This window comes from Rhinolophus sinicus, linkage group LG03 (genome assembly GCF_036562045.2).
Source record: "Rhinolophus sinicus isolate RSC01 linkage group LG03, ASM3656204v1, whole genome shotgun sequence".
In the NCBI taxonomy this organism is placed as follows: domain Eukaryota; kingdom Metazoa; phylum Chordata; class Mammalia; order Chiroptera; family Rhinolophidae; genus Rhinolophus; species Rhinolophus sinicus.
Window position 1 is genome coordinate 199,503,173 of NC_133753.1, and position 6,020 is coordinate 199,509,192.

Here is a 6,020-nt window from a genome sequence, read left to right on the forward strand (position 1 = left end):
CCGGGGACACAGGAAGTGCGTGTCTCCGAGCAGGTCACGGGGCCGAACCCAGCCAATCCCCTCGCGGCGTCGTTGCCAGGCAACGCTCGAGTCCCGCCAGCCCCGCCGCGTGTCTGGCCTGCGGGGCGGGTACCTGCGCGAGCCTCCCGCGGCCTGCAAGTTGTGGTACCGCTCCCTGCGGAGCGGACGTGAGGGGCGGAAGGTATTCCACTCGGGCACGTTTAATTCTTGCGTCAAAAGAAAGTCCTGGAAGCGAGCGTGACCAAGGGACGAGCGCGCGTGTGACACTTGCGCTTCTCTGGCGTTTCCAGCCCCCTGCCTCACTCCCCCGCTTCCTCTCGCCGGGTCACCTGGGTCCCTTCGCCCGGGCCTCACCAGCGGCTCTCCTCGCCTGTGGACCCGGGACCCCTCTCTTGCTCCCGGCCAGGGCGGCCCCTACTCCCGGGGACAGATACCGCCCTCATCTGGACACCAACGACGCGGTTCCGCGTTTTTAGCGAATTCCCAGCTTTAGAGCAGTTGCTTCAGCCCCGCTGTCAGCCAGCCTCGCCCCTCCCGCCCGGGTCTGGATCAGGACGCTGGATCTATTCCTGTCCATAGACTGCTCCGGCCTCGCGGGTTTTTAAAACGCTGACTTTTCCTCCTCGGAGCTGGGAAGCATTTCGTGCGGGAAGACGAGCTCGTTGCTTAGCAGGACGTCTAAGGAAGCGGAGCCAAGGGTGGCCTCTTACGGGAGGCACCTGAGACTGCTCCCAGTGGACACTGATCCATTATTCAGCGCCCTGGGCTCAGCCGTAGCTCTGACCAGCTGTCATTCTTCCAACTCTATTATCCTCTGTCCCATTTTTCTTTCTCTCGCTTAACCGCGAGGCCACATGCTTGAGAGTTCTTTGAAATTCTTCAAATAAATTGAGACAGTCTGTGACTTTGGCATTCACCGGAAGTATTAACCTACAAACCTCTTCAACAATGTGGATTTTTTTCTTGTGACGTTGGGAAGTCAAGTGGTTTCTGGTTTTTCTCCTCAGAAAGTATTCACATCACTTGTTGAACAGTTCTTTCTGGATTTTCCACATCTTTTTGATCTGCAGTTTCTGAAATCCATGTATCTTATATCTCCCACCTCTGGCTCCTCTTTTGTTCTCTAGAAGTCTACAAAATTAATAAGTACGATTTTGCAAGTTTTCCAGCACAGCATGTATAGCAAACTGTCAGCAGGAAACACCTCTGCGACTGCAGCAGGCCTCGGCCTGCCTCTCCTGACAGTGTCACCAGCTCAGCTCCAACACTGGCCGAGTCCCCAGCTGGACTGGCACAGCCAACACCTTCTGTGGGACCCAGAGTGCTCCGTTCCACTTTGTGTTTAGCTCTACGGGTGGGTGGGTGGGGGTGGGGGGTCGTGAATCACTTCCTGAAGGCTTACAATGAGCTAGCAGCTACTCTAGGGTTTAAATGCTACATTATGGAATCCTCATGCTAGCACCTGGTCCACATTTCACTGATGACAAAACCATGGCTGGCCTAAAGTCAAGCAGGCAAAGGAAGGAGGTTTTGTCTGGGCTTTTCCTGCATGGTCTCAGCTCTGGCAAGACTGACTCTTAAAAGGGAGATTAATCACTAGGAAATAAGGGTCTATAGAAAAAGTCACCTCGCCCATGTGTGCTCATATAAGTGCACAAGTGCATCTAGGAGTCATCAGAGACTGGCCTGGTGCGTTCAAACTAGGCAGCCTCAGTCCCTCCCTCCACCTCAGCCCTGATCTCTGAAGGGCTACGTGTGAGCACTACACGTGAGTCACAGCCCTGTGCTGGCTGCTCGGGCACACCTTCACCCTCGAGTCCTCACCATGGACCACTGCCATTGATGGGAGGCATTGCCTTGAAGTCCTGTCGCTACTTAAGAAAGATGTACGGCAACCATGGAGAGCACCTCTGCCAATAGAAAGAGGCAGACCATGTCAACCCTGCTTCTGCTGATTCTTTCATTTAAAGTATTGATGTGCTTGCCACTATCTCCTTGCCTCCATCGGATCAATTCCCTGCTAACCAGGTGTGTTCTAAGCTTTCCATTTAGACGGTGCTAATGGAGGGAAGAGGAAAGACAACACTGCTTTCTTCCTTACCTTAACGTTGTATCACAACTATCTAGAGTCGGGCCACTCTTTCCTTTTGGTCTAATTCTCTGAGCTCATTGGCATGTTACGCTCAGAATTTGTCTAAACATTGGCTTTCTGGAAGCCAGCATTCCTAGCAGTCTCCACAGCCCACCCTCTTGTTCATGCTGCCTTTGGTGTTCCGTAAGCTCTCTATAAATGTTAAACGATGACCAGTTACGCCCCTTCTTCTGTCCCGTGTGAGTGTGCACGTGCACACACACATTTTATATCTACCCTCCGAAGGCACTGTGACTCATTACCTACGTCTTGTCAGCTGCACTGGGACATTAGCACAATGGAGAACCTCCCTTTCTCAGTCACTTTCCCTTTTAGAGCCTCTAGTGCAGAATTGTGGAGAACAGAGCCCACTGCACCCAGCCTCCCCCTCCCTTTGCAACACTGGCAGAATTCAGTATGAAAGGAGGCCTACACTTTGTGTTTATCAGGCTTTTTACTGAGTAGTGGTGGTCAGACCCTGTGTTTCCCCGAAACAACAAAGACCTAGACAGACAATCAGCTCTAATGCGTCTTTTGGAGCAAAAATTAATATAAGACCCGGCCTTATTTTACTATAAGACCGGGTCATGTAAGACCCGGTCTTATGTTACTTTTTGCTCCAAAAGATGCATTAGAAATGATTGTCTAACTAGGTCGTATTTTCGGGGAAACATGGTATGTGGTGTGGAGTATGAGACGATTCTAGCATATGTCTACATAATGCTGGCCACTGAAACTTTCTGCATTGATAGCATTGTTTTGTATCTGTTGTCCTGCATGGCAGCTACTTGCCACATGTGGCTACTGGCACTTGAAATGCATCAAGGTGATGCGGGAATAGGATTTTAAATTTGATGTAAGTTTAATGAACTTAAATAGAAATAGCCATGTGGCTGGCTGTTGCATGGACAGTGGAAGTCTGAGTATGTTACCATGTTCTCCTTTTTGCTTCTTTTAGTCTGTGTTAGAAATTATCCACATCTTCTCTTTGGGGAGTATTCTATTTTTTTTTATCTTGATTCGTATTTTTTTCCTTCTCTGATTTATCAATTTCCCTAACACGTGGTTTCATTTACAACCCGTCATATTTGCAAAACCTTTTCAGTGAAATAGTCTGTTCCAAGGCTCATTAACTAGTGGAGTCCCATAGACACATTTCCAGACTACCCACCCACTGGTGCTTTTGTTGGTCTCAGAATACACATGAAAGTAGCCTGAAGGTTCAGAAGTAGCAGGCAGACAAGGAAACTACTCCCATCAGTTATTTCTTTGAAACCGAATTGGCCTTTCTATTGTCATCTTCTCATGCTTCAGGAGTACCTGTGCTGGCTCTTAATTCACTGCCCTAACACCTGAGTGTTGCAGAAAGCCCATGTGAACGCTTCCACTCAGCTCCCAAAACGCTTTGGCAGACTTTCTCATTGCGTGTGCTGGCTGGGATGAAGTGGTCTGAGGTCATCAAGAAGACCTGCGGTCTTTCCACCTGTTTTCTCCTGAAAATTGTCTCCTTCATGTTTGTTGGGCCACATCATTCCATGCAGGTACCAATTCTCAGGCCGTACCCCAGGGCCTACTGCATCACAAGTTCTGGGGTGGGTGGGGACCCCAGCAATCCCACAGAGTAACTCTGGTGCACATTCAATCCAGACCACTGCCTTAGGGATTGCAAAGTGGTGACCTCAAAGCCTATCACTCCTTACTCACATCCTTACGGGAATCCCTCTGTAAAGAATGTTCCCTGATCAACTGGGTTATCATTTAACTAGTTTCCTTTAATTGTTCATTTGCAGTGTTAGAAGTTAGTACCCTATTTTTAAGAGTGACCAATTACATATTTTTGTTTGGTTTTGGCTGTTTCATTTTTTTTAAACTATGAGTTTACATTCAGTTTTTAATACATTCAATCTGATTCAATCAGATGCTGCGATCATTATTGTCTGCTGGCTCCCACGCACCGTCTGACATGGTCTCCTGGCAGTCTTTGATGGTCTCTCTGCTTTCCAAATCGGGAAACCATTTTAGGCTCATCTTGCACATTTCCTCCCAACCCAGGAATCAGCAATTTTTCACGGAGCCCTGGTTTATTTCAAGGGGGTACAGTACACAAGCTGTAGTCCAGGTGCTTGGGGTGTCTACTACTGCGGGCAGAGCTAGGAAATATGTATTTTGTAGAAGAACAAAGAAAAGAATGAGTTTACACTTTTATTTCTATTCCAAATTTAGCATTTCAGGGTTTTAACCTCTGATTTTGAATCTTTTTCCTTTCTTAGAAAAAAAATTAGTTTTAACATGAATGTAGTCATTATTAGCTTTAACTCACACTATACAATTTTAAGAACTAAATATCGACACTTCTACTGTGTTTTCCCTAAAATAAGACCTAGCCGGACAATCAGCTCTAATGTATCTTTTGGAGCAAAAATGAATATAAAACCTTGTCATTATATTATTACATTTATATTATATTATATAATATTAGACCTGGGCTTGTATCATAGTAAAATAAGACTGGGTCTTATATTCATTTTTGCTCCAAAAGACGCATTAGAGCTGATTGTCCGGCTAGGTCTGATTTTCCGGGAAACACGGTAGTAATGAGATTATTGATGGACATTTAGGATTTCTTAGTGGCTCTATTTGTCATTAGACTATGTGGCTCACTAACGTTGCAGACTCAGTTCCATTTGAAATAACATTCTCCTCTGTGCCTGTCACAGCTAGATTTGCAATTGGGTTGCAGATACTCATCTGTCCCTGACACTCCTCACTTGTGCAGCCCCAGAACCCACCACTGTGCCTGAGCGCCCTCTGGTGGCCGAAGTGTGGCAGGGAGCAGGCTAGGAGTTGTGACCCCTGACGCAGCCCTCAACCTAGGAAACACAGCAGGCCCCTCGCGCATGACAAGACACGCTGCACAACTTCACTTACATAAAACGCAGAGACGATGCAAACTAATCTGTAAGGACAGCGAGCAGGTCAGTGGTTCCCTGTGGACGAGTGGGCAGGAAGGGGGGAGGAAACGGGGGTGGTGAATGCGTTATCTCCTGCAATTATACCTTCAAAGAGATGTTAAAAATGCTAATCAGAAAAAAGAAATATACGAAGGTAAAATCTGCCACCATGTGAGTGGTAAACAGCCACAGGTTGCCATCATACTTTCTTCTTTGCGACGCTATGGTATGAGGATACAAGGACTGTGTCACTGAGCCCCTAGAGAACTGGACGACACCGAACTAAAGCAGGTGACTCAGCAATTCTGCACCTGGGACTCCACCTCCAAGAAGCAGCAGAGAAAACAACGTCACACCATTACCCACTGTGGCATCTCTAGTACTGGAGACAGCACAGACGTCTGCACTAGGGGAGAAGGTCCACTCGGCAGGGAGCACGGTGCGGTCAGAAGGAAATGCCTGTACTGATGCTGAGGGATGACCCCAGGACATACAGTCCGTGTAATACGACTGAACGTCCATCTCCTTTTTTCTTCAACACTACTCACGAGGAAGAGAAAACAATGCTCTGGGCAGAAGGGGGGCAGCGGAGAGGGTCAGGGCAACTAAGGTGCACTCCGAGATCATGTAAATGTCTGATGTGTTTACAAACGTAAATATTTTAAAGACAATCCCGAACACTGAAAAACAGAATCTTAAGTAGATGAACCTAACTGCCTTGGACTGGCATCTATAGCTAGAAGCCGACTCTGAGACCAGAACTTGGGTGACCCCAAGCAGCACAGGAAAGGAAGTGGGGAGGGAAGCAACCCACCTACACCCACATCAGTTCTATTTCATATTTGGTTATTTAAATGCTTTATGACACATGTTCACACATTAAACCACTTGTTACTGAGAACAAGAAAGAAACAGTT